Source organism: Nicotiana tabacum, chromosome 19 (genome assembly GCF_000715075.1).
Source record: "Nicotiana tabacum cultivar K326 chromosome 19, ASM71507v2, whole genome shotgun sequence".
NCBI lineage: Eukaryota > Viridiplantae > Streptophyta > Magnoliopsida > Solanales > Solanaceae > Nicotiana > Nicotiana tabacum.
In genome coordinates, this window is record NC_134098.1 from 56,297,749 (window position 1) to 56,309,983 (window position 12,235).

The following is a 12,235-nucleotide window of genomic DNA, read 5'->3' on the forward strand; positions in this document are numbered from 1 at the left end:
TTTCTAAAATAAGAGAAAGCTTCTTTGGTGTATAAGTGTAGGACCCAAGCCCTTCCAATGAATTCACCGATACAATATATCCTTCCATGTCTTGACCATCAAAATTCACCAAAATAGCCGCCAATGCCTCACCAAGACATTCCTCTTCCATCTTCACCTAGACTGCATCCTCCACCTCATCAACAACATCAATGACTGAGATACTTTTGTATGCATGTAGAAATTTCATACCCTTACTTACTTGAAAGGTAACTTCTTTGTCCTTAACTCGGAACTTGATCCCATTTCGTTCCGATTCCATGAGTGCCCTCCCGGTAGGAAGGAATAGTTTCCCAAGATGATAGGGATTTCTTTATCAACAACACAGTAGAGGATAACAAAGTCGGCAGGGAGGAGAAACTTTCCCACTTTCACAATAACATCATCAACAATTCCCACCGGTCGCTTTATTGAACGGTCGGCCATTTGCAACCTCATACTTTTAGGCCTAGGCATAACTAATCTAATTTGCTTGTAAATAGCAAGGGGAATTACATTGATGCTAGCCCCATTATCACAAAGGGCTCGTGCAAAATTGGCCAATCCAATAGTGCATGGAATGGTGAAGGCTCCCGGATCCTCTTTCTTTTGGACGATTGTTGTTGCAATGATGGAACTAACCTGGTGAGTCACATTCACCTATTCATTCTTGGTGATTCTCTTTTTAGTGATAACGTCCTTTAAGTACTTAGCAAAACCTGACATCTCTTGAAATGCTTCCACAAATGGAATGTTCACCGATAATTGCTTGAGAATGTCATAGAACTTCTCGAGTTTGCTATTATCAACCTTCCTAGCAAATCTTTGAGGGAAAGGAGGAGGAGGCCTCGGAATTGGTGCTAGAGTTTTTTGTGCCTATATTACCTTTTACTTAACCCGGTCATGGTTCACTTCTTGAATTCTCACGTTTTTCAGGAGTCTTTCGACTTCAACAACAATTGGTACCTCAACGTGTGCCTCGACTTCTTGTTTAGAATCTTCCACTTCGACCACTTGTTCATTCTCTCCTTGAAGTAGTTTCCCACTTAAAGTTGTGATTGCCATACAATGAGAAGTCAAACCACTCCTACTACCTTTTGGGTTTGCAATTGTGTCACTTGGGATCATGCCTTTCTGCTTTAAATTTTGCTCTTCTGAGAGATCTCTCATTTGCATTTCCAGCTTTTGAATGGAGGCGGTGTGAGAACCCACAACCTCGGTCATATTCTGCATTGAAGTATCAGATCTCTCTTGATTTTGCAATACTCGCTCAAGCATGTTTTCTAACTTGGACTCACTTGAAGAACTTTCCTTCCAATGCGGAGATTTAGAATATTGCCCCTTTGGTGGAACATAGGGGTTTGAACTCCGATTTGAAAAGTTGTTGTTGTTGTTGTTACTCCAATTTCCTTGATTTGAACTACCTTGGTCGTTTCGCCATTGTTGGTTGCCTTGCCCTTGCGGGTTAGACCTCCATTGGTTTTGTTGTCCTGAACCTTGGTAGGGTTGTCTTTGATAACCTCCTTGAGAGTTGTTGACATAATTTTCTTCTTCGTAATCCTCATTTGACATGGTTCCACATCTTCCACCACATTCACATTTTTTGTTTGGCTTTCAGTGAACATCTTCGCCAACACATTGACATTTATGGAAAGCCCGGCAATTACTTGATCTCTTTCTTGGTTCTTCTTAATCATGTTGGTCAAGGAAGGAGAACTATATGCAATTCCAGCCATGGTGTCTTCCGAGTGCCAAGCTTTGTTATGTTCTGCCATCTTGTAAAGAATTTGTGTCACCCTTACAAATGTTTTATCCATAAAGGATCCATCAGCTGCATTTTTGGCTATGGATTGATTCATAGGATCCAAGCCCGTGTAAAACTTCTCCAACAAGATATTATACGGAAAACCATGATTCGGAGACCTCACTAAATATAGCTTGAATTGATACCATGCCTCATGTAGATTCTCTCCCGGTAATTGCTTGAAGATTAAAATTTTATCCCAGAGCTCGGACTTCTTACTTTGCAGAAACTATTTTGCTAGGAAAGCTCGGACAAGTTCGGGCCAAGTATGAATCGAATTAGGTGGTAAATTTTGGATCCATTGTCTTGCCTCTCAAGTTAGAGAGTACTTGAACACCCTCAGCCTTAAGGAATCATCTGAGACATGATTCTTCTTGTGCATCGCACACACACCCAAAAGATTTCTGAGATGTTAGGTCGGATCATCATCTGTGGAATTTTGGAAAAATCCCTCTGCCTTGAGCATTAGGAGTAGACTGTGTTCCACTTTGAAGGTGGCAGCATCAACTCTTTGAGGGACAATGGCATTTGTATCCTCAATATACTCATCTATATCTGCAAAATTTTTATCTTCTTCTGGCTCAACCATGTTTACCTAGTGACACCAAGCAAAGCAAGGAAAGTGTGATGGAATAGAAGAAGATGTAAAGTAAAGCACACACTAATTAGTAATTTCAAAACCGTATTCCCCGGCAATGGCGCCAAAATTTTGATGACGTCCAAATCCACTACTAAAAAGTAAATGGGCACGATCGCATGCAATATAATTTACCCAGCTATGAGTCGGGGTCGAATCCCACAGAGAACAATATGTAGGTGGTTAGGCGTGTAAGAGAATTATCACTTATTATGCTAAGCCAAACGTTTAAAAAGGTTTTGAGAAAATATATATATCTAATTGCAAAAATGTAAACTAACCTAGAAAGCAAATAAAATGATCAATGGCTATAAGCATGGATGCAATGGAAATTACACTCAAGTAACGATCTAATGTATTTCACGATTTTACAAAAATGAGCGAGTTTATGTTAATTAGCCTCGAGTAATAATTCTATATTAGCTTCTTCCAAACACTAACAAGACTTCCTGATTGAATTATCCCTAAAACAATTAAGAGATTAAGCACACCCGAATATGGCTACAAGTAGTTCAATCCTATCCCTAGGTAGAATCTATAAAGTGAGGGTTAAATATGAATATTTTCATAAACAAGATTCAAGTGTTGGAAAAAATACTACACACATAGACATTCAATACAAAGCAATGAAATGAAGAAATAAACATAAATGGGTAAGCAATTCTCAACCAGAAGCTTCAAATCTTCAAGACCCAAGTGTGTGTGCAAGAACCCTCTAGTCAAGGAGACTGAAAATTAAGCCAAAGATGTGTTTCCCAAAAGCTAGTTCATGTATTTGTAGGTTTGGAATTGAGAAAATATGAATTGTCAATCCTGCCCAGGTCTGAAGCCCATTAGCCGCACCTGCGGAAGCATCATCGCAGGTGCAGTTTAGCATATGCGGATATCTTCTAGCAGAAGCGATATTTAGTGGAAAATATTTACTCCACAGAAGCGGACATTCACGCGCAGAAGCGCGATCGCAGATGCAGACATGAAGCACAGAAGCACGACCGTAGATGTGGTAAACTACTCGCAGATGCAATTTCTTCCTTCCAGGTCTTCTTCTGCAGATGCGGGTCTTTTCTAGCAGATGTGAGATCGCATAAGCGAATAGTGTTTCACAGATACGAAATCACTGGAGGATTTTGCACTATTTCAACTTTCTTTTTCTTAATTCTACTTCATTTGATTTCAATTCTCTCCAAGACTTTATTTCCCTAAAAATCTAGCAATACACACCATAAACAACCTCAGATTATAATTAAAGGACACAAAATCTAAAGAAAAGAGACTAAAATAAATGGTAAAATCACCACTCATTAGTCATCTATTCCATGTAATACTCTATTGTGCCATGTGGGTTTGATTATTCAAAGATGTGTTGAGGTCCCGTGTAGCTTGTGGTGTTATATGAGCCAGATGGCTCTCGAGATGCAGGTCATTTATTGCACCTTAGTTGTCCTTGGGTTTCATAGCGTAATGCGCTATTCGTCTCCCCAAGGTGGTATTTTTGCACTTGTCGTGCTTGTGGTCGATATTCCGTATTTTATAGGTATAAGCATTATGCCTTGATGGGTATTTTCTTATTTATTATTATGTGTGGATCGAGTGGCACACCGTCACGGGTATCATGTTTGTATTGGGTTGCACTCCGTAACGTTATCATGTGTGGATCGGTTTGTATGCCGTAACAGTGAGATGTTGAGTACAGTTCCCTATATCTATTCTTGTGTATTTTGTTTCTCATTCTGTAAGAAGAGTTCATAGCATCTGTTTGACCGTTTTATTCGTTACGCGGGCTGGGTAGTTTTTTTCCAGAGTTCGTTCTTCCTTTTGTGTCATATTCAAGTTGTAGCTTGTTGGCGCATCGATTGCGTCATATGAGATTTTGGTCAGTGTTTGATGTAGCTCATTGCCTGAGCAGCTTGTACTAGGCGAAACGAGGTTATTGGATCTGGGATCAGTGCGATCGGAGTTATGAAGGGTATATTAAAGAGCAAATATCATTATTTAGTTCAAAATGAGGTAATCGTTCTTGTCAGTAGGAGAGACTTCATGATTTATTGATTTGGCAGGTGGTTACGAGTTTTTACACATCTCTTTCATCGTGGAAGCATTGCAAGAGCTGGAACAGGGTTTATATGTGTGGTGGGGTGCATTGCGGGCATCAGATTTGTTGAAGTGCAGCTATTGTGGTTGAAGGGTGTTACTATGGGCAAACAACTTGTGCGGTGCATTGTGTGATGCCACCATGGGTGCATGATCATGTGTGGGTTCAGCGTGTTGAGATTGATACGGTGTTCGTATGTTATAATCATGTCTAGTAAAGAAACGCGGAGGTTGGAATTTGTCTATAAGGCTTATTGACTAAATAAAATGGAGAATCTTCAGTATGACTCGAGCTAATATGCTCAACTGGGTTGTGGTGAAATGGGCAGGTGCACGAGGTGTTAAACATTGATTTTGGAAAACTTCGAATCAGTTATTGGCACGTTCAAAAACAAACATATGTTTAAGCGGGGGAGAATGTAACAACCTGACCGGTCGTTTTGAACTCTAGCACGTCGGTCAGTGGTTTAAGGCCTTGGGTAGCTTCACTTCAGGTATTATGACTTGTACGTGTGGTCGGAATCGAATTTCGGGAAGTTCAGAGTTGATTCAGATGGAAAATTCTAATTTCGGAATCTTTAAGTTGGAAGAATTGACTAAGATTTTACATTTAAGTAAATGACATCGGAATTGGGATCTGAAGGTTCCAATAGGTTCGTATGATGATTTCGGACTTGGGCGTACGTTCGGGTTGAGTATCGGGTCACTCGAGAGCATTTCAACGCTTATTGTGGAAAGTTGGCATTTTGAAGGTTTTTGAATTTCCTAAGTGTGGTTTGAGGTGGACTTTTGAGTTATCGAGGTCCTATTGGGATTCCGAGCCTGAGAATAGTTCTGTATGGTGATTTTTGACTTGCACACAAAATTTGGTGTCATTCCGAGTAGTTTAAGTATGATTTGGCGCGTTCAGAGTAAGTTGGAAGAACTTCAAGTTCATAAGTTGATTCAATTTGGTTTTTTGGGTGTGATTCTTAGTTTTGATATTTTTTTTCGTGTTTCGAGAGTTCGAGCAGGTCCGTATTATGTTTACAAACATGATGGTATGCTTGGAATGGGTTCCGAGGGCCTCAGGTGTGTTTCAGGGCGGTTTCAGATCAAATTTGGCTCAGTTGCTACTACTGGTGTCATGCATCTGGTTTTATTCTTCGCGAACGCGAATAGATTCACGCGTTTGCGGAGAAGGATTTGATGGGAGCAGATTTTTGTGCTACACCTTTGCGACTGGGGCCACGCATTCACGAAGGTTCCAACAAAGCATTGCATTCGCGATTGGGGTATCATGTTCGCGAAGGAGAAGCTGACCTGGGTGATTTCTTTAGCCTACGCATTCGCGAGTTGTGACACTCGTTCGCGAAGGGCAGTTTTGGAGCTGGAGCTGGTATTGCTTCACGAATGTGAGGGACTTGCCGCATTATCAAAGAAGGTCGGACTGGGCAGTGTGGTTTTATAATGGGGGTTTGGCTCATTTTTCACTCCATTTATTCATGGGAGCCGACTTTGGGAGCAAGTTTGGAGCACAATTTTCATTATCAACTGGGAGATAAGTGATTTCTTCACATTGTGAGTTAATATATGAATTATACACGGATTTGAAAATGGAAATTGTCGTAATTGTGGGATTTCAAGAGAAAACCTAGAAGTTAATTATATTTGATTTCGACCACAATTTTGAGAATCGAATTAGGAAGAAACTCTATATTTGAGTTCGTAATGTTATGGGCAATGTTTATCTTCGAATAATTTTGGAATTCGGGCACGTTTTCCCGAGGGTTAACTTTATTGACTTTTCGAGCGGAGTTGGGAATTATTATAAATTGATTAATTATGGGTATTAGAGTATATTTGTATTAGTCTGCACATTGCTTTACTAGTTTTGGAATGACGTGCATCGGTTTGAGGTGTTAGAGTGGCGTTGGAGCAGGTTATGAAACTTTGGAGCGAGGTAAGTCTCATATCTAACTCTGTGAGGGGGAAACTACCCCTAGGTGATGTATTTGATATATGCTACTTGTTGTGTGGGCTACGTACGCATGAGGTAACGAAAGTCCGTACGTAGCTAGATTCATGTTATGTCCGGGTAGACTTAGGTTCCCGGCATGCTATAACTGTACTATTTGAGCTGCCCCTTGCCTATTAAATTCCCTTATTTCGAATTACGACTTGAGACCAAACTCGAGTAGAGTGATAGACTTGCTATTGTAGAGATTTGATGGGATTCATGATTTTCCGTGAAATAATTGTAATCCTCTTATGAATTTCTCTCGCGCTATGCGTGTCATCGAAACATTTTCTTTAAAATTCATAAATCACACGTTTATTTGTGAGTGGGTTCAAGGACCCATTAACTATTCTTATTCTAATGGGATTGGGTCATTCTCTTCGGCAGGATTATGTAATTCTTATGGGAGCGGGCCGATCGCCTCGGCATCATAATAGATGCATCTATGGTTCATGTCATTTGACCCTCGGCAGTGCACACAGTATGATGGGATCGGGCCGTTCGCCGTGGCATTTTATAAAACACTCTTGTGGATCGGGCCGTTCGCCTCGGCAACATCGTGTGTATAATTCGACAAGAAACCAACGTATCCATGTGTTGTTTTTCCTGATTTGAGTTGTGACGACCTATCTGGTGAGGTCCATTTTATATATACTCTAGTTGAGGAGGTAACTGCTAGTTGAGAACTTGAGTGTACCGTTTTGTCACGCCCCGAACCTAGGAGCGAAACCAGCACCCGGTGCCTCACCTAATCTGGCGTACCATATTGCGACTAAGGGACTCTGAATATATAATGTCATACTTTGGCCATGGGGCCACCTTGCAAGACAATTTGCGAAGCAAAATATAAAAATGAATGGAAACTAGCGCTAACTAAACATCAATATAAAGCTAGGCCGACAAGGCCGTCATAGCTACTACAGCTGACAAACCACCAATTTATACAAACCCAACATACAACGCTAACCAACAGGATATGTCTACAAGCCTCTACTAATAGATGTACTGTGATCGGAACAGGGCCCCGACCTACCCATAACATATATACAGATATACATAAGATGTACACAAAACTCTAGACCTGGCAACTCCGAAAGACGTGGAGCTTACCGATCAGGCGGAACTCGGGAAACACCTACTGAGGAGGTCTACCCGTCTGTCTGTCTGAACCTGCACGCATGAAATGCAGCGCCCCCAGAAAAGGGACGTCAGTACGAAATAATGTACCGAGTATGTAAGGCAATAAAATAACTGAAAGCTGAAACTGAACTGATAATATGATAACTGAAATTAACTGGGAGTCAAAGATGGTCTGGAGATATACTTACGTGTTGATACTGACTCAACTCTCTCAATATATTAAGTAAAATAAATGTCCGGCCCTATAAGGTTCGGTACGTGTAACTGCTCGGCCGTAGTAGGCTCGCTCATAAGCGCTCGGCCATACTGGGCATCTGTACCTCGGCCATCCTGGGCTCGTTCATAGGCGCTCGGCCACAGTAGGCTCGGTATATATAACTTACCATCTGATCAGAGGTTGCCCAATAGGGGCCTGCCCACCGATTATAGCTCGATGGTGGTGCAAATACTATAATATTGTGTGTGTATATATATATAGACCCTCTGCTCTCTTGACTGAATAAAGACAAAACTAAACTGAATATGAAGTCTCGATAAGGAATAATATTATAACTTATGAGACTAGAATAATGTGAATAAATTCATGAATACGAACTTCTCTTTATGTCTCATTATTAACACATGTAGCTACGAGATCATGCCAAAATGAAGGAAGGGATTAGCCTTAACATACCTTATCACAATCTTCCCAATCACCAAGTTGAACTCACCTCTTTGCACCTTAATATACAAGAATGATAATAATACTATCGTTAAGTTACGAGAGGTACAACTATCGCACAACGAACGACAAACTTATTTTGTATTAAAACGGGCAGCATCTCCCCTATAATCCTTATTCCTCCAAATTCAAGATAACACCAACAATACAAGAACAGAACAATAACAACATAAATACATCATTTTCCAGCCCTATATACGCCATCAAACACTACAAAACAGCCCAACACACCCTAATCTCTTCATACTCAAAACGACCACCGTAGTAGTGTCAAACGACCCGGAAATGTTATGACGAACGACCAGCCAACCACCCTACATTTATATGGTATTTCTACACCCCCTTCCTCCTCCAAAACTCAACAAAACAGTAGTAAAACACGCAGCCCAACAGCAACACAAAACAGTCCACAAAACAGTCCGCTACAAGTGAATAACTCGAACTCACGGCTTCCGATCACCGTCCCGTGAGTTCTTACAAGTATAGAACGACTTGCCATGAATTTATAGAAGAACAAATGGATGAAAGAGAGCAGTAAACTCACCTTATTTGTTTGATAACTCAGCTCCTATCTTGGTCCTTCAAACTTTAGGTTTTACCTCTAATTAGAACTTGAAAGGGAGAGAAAATCAATTAGGGTTTGTGGGAAATTTTTGGGAGGATTCTTTGCAGAGCTTATGTCTGGTTATTATGCTCTATTTTAAGTCTAATATATGAAGAAAATGGGCCTTTAAAAGGCCTCTTTGGACGACCCGAAATGGTCCATTTTTGGGCTTTCATTTAAGCAAGTAGGTGACACACCTACTTGTCACCTAGCAGCTTGCGCAGTATCGCAAAAATGCCCATATCTCTCTACTCCGATGTCGTATTGACAAACGGTTTAATGCGTTGGAAAATAGACTTATAGATCTTTAATTTGATGGGTGGAACACCCCATAACTCTAAGTATATTGGGAGAAAATTGCAGTTACATTTGACCCAAAGTTTCAGTAAAACTTATGAATGTAACTTGTGATGACTTTCATCGACTTTTGTTCCACAACTCGCTTGACTTAAAAACATAATACACGGATGTCATACGACTAATATAAATCATAACATAATCTCTTTATCATGTTAATCACCCTAGTCTCACCCCAAAGGTACATGTTATAACATTCCCAACTTGTCGACTTTTGACGAAACATTATTTTATTCAATTGCTTTAGCTTCTGAACTGTCCAACCCTCTTTGTACTTGTTGTTCATGATCTTCAATATTTGTAACCTCATAGGTAACATGATTAACTTACTTTATATACTTTTAAATATTATCTCATTTTTGGTCCTACATTAGTTTGCTTACGACGCATTTTTACGTACAAAAATATAGGGTGTAACAGCACTCCCCCCTTGGGAACATTCGTCCTCGAATGTTTACTCTTAGAGGCTTTGGAAAATTTTGCCAGAGTATCCTTCGTACACTAGGTTAAAACCAACCTGCACGCAGCCAGAAAACATACTATGCATGCCACACATGGCCAATCTTTATAAATTGCAGCAATTTGCCTCACCGACCGTAAATCATAAATATTGAAAGTGAAAAATAAAAGCTTACCTGATGACCTGCTAGCCTACATAGAGCTATGTTGTAGCATCCCATCTCGAACCATATCTTCAGTTTGAAATAGGTGGGGGTATTTAGACTTCATTTCTTTCTCCGATTCCCACGTCATCTCTTCTACATTCTTGCTCCTCCATAAAACCTTCACAGAAGCTACCTCCTTATTTCGTAGCTTGCGGATTTGTCGGTCTAGGATGGCAACTGGAATTTCCTCGTATGACAAGTCCTCTGTAATCTGTACATCATCTGTGGGCACCACTCGGGTAGGATCGCCAATGCACTTCCGTAGCATAGATACGTGAAAAACCGGATGGACAGACTCCAATTCTGAGGGCAACTCTAACTCATAAGCTACTTGGCCCACTCTCTGAATGATCCTATAAGGCCCAATATACCGTGGGCTAAGCTTGCCTTTCTTGCCAAACCTCATCACGCCCTTCATAGGTGATACCTTTAAGAATACCCAGTCATTAATCCTGAACTCTAAGTCTCGTCGCCACATGTCAGAATATGACTTCTGACGACTCTGAGCTGTCAACAGTCGCTCCCGGATAAGCTTTACTTTCTCTATGGCCTGCTGAACCAGGTCTGGCCCATGTAACCCAGATTCTCCAACATCAAACCACCCTATAGGAGATCTGCACTTACGCCCATACAAAGCCTCGTACGGAGCCATCTGGATACTGGAGTGGTAACTGTTATTATATGCAAACTCGATAAGAGGTAGATGTTCATCCCAACTTCTTTTAAAATCCAACACACATACTTGTAACATATCCTCGAGCGTCTGAATTGTGCGCTCGGCTTGTCCATCAGTCTGTGGATGAAAAGCTGTGCTGAGATTCACCTGAGTCCCTAGACCTCTCTGAAATGACCTCCAAAAATGTGCTGTAAACTGAGTCCCACGGTCAGATATAATAGAAACCGGTACTCCGTGTAGCCGCACTATCTCCTTAATATATAACTTTGCATAATCTTCTGCTGTATATGTAGATCTGACCGGTAGGAAGTGAGCTGATTTCGTGAGCCTATCGACTATCACCCATATGGAATCGAACTTACGATTAGAACGAGGTAAACCCATGATAAAGTCCATGTTTATCGCCTCCCATTTCCATGTCGGGATCTCTATAGTCTGCATTAGCCCTCCGGGCTTCTGGTGTTCTACCTTCACTTGCTGGCAACTAGTACATTGGGCGACAAACTCAGCAATGTTCTTCTTCATATCATTCCACCAGTACATATCCTTAATGTCATGATACATCTTCGTCGATCCAGGATGGATGGAATACCATGAATAATGTGCCTCTGACATAATCTTGTCTCGTAGCCCTGCTACATCTGGAACACACAAACGACCCTTGTATCTGAGAACCCCATCTCCCTTGAGCTCTAACAATGGCTTCTTCTGCTGTGGAACTCGCTCTCTCAACTCGACCAACTCTGGGTCCTCGTACTGCCTTTCCTTGACTTCAGCTATGAGGGATGATTTTGCAGTGTTTTGGAGTACAACTCCACCATCCTCAGAATCTACTAACCGAACCCCCAACGAAGCCAATTGATGAATCTCTCTAGCTAATTGTCTTTTCTCAGGCTCTACATGTGCTAAGCTACCCATAGATAGGCGACTTAAGGCATCTGCTACAACATTAACTTTCCCTGGATGGTAGAGAATGTTAACATCGTAATCTTTCAATAACTCAAGCCATCGCCTCTGTCACAAATTCAACTCTTTCTGCTTGAAAATATATTGTAGGCTTTTAAGATCAGTAAATACATCAACATGAACACCATATAAATAATGCCGCCATATCTTAAGTGCATGGACAACCGCAGCTAACTCGAGGTCGTGGGTCGGATAATTCCTCTCGTGCTTCCTCAACTGCCTTGAAGCATACGCAATTACCTTCCCATGTTGCATCAGGACACATCCTAACCCGACACCTGATGCATCACAATACACGGCATAACCCTCTAGACCCTCTGGAAGTGTTAGAACTGGAGCTGAGGTCAACCTGTTCTTAAGCTCTTGGAAACTCCGCTCGCAAGCCTCTGTCCATTGAAACTTAGTTTCTTTCTATGTCAACTTCGTCAATGGTGCCGAAAGGGAAGAAAAACCCTCTACGAACCTCCGATAGTATCCTGCTAAGCCTAGAAAGCTACGAACCTCTGTCGGAGTGGTAGGTCTAGGCCAAGATTTCACGGCCTCAATCTTCTGAGTGT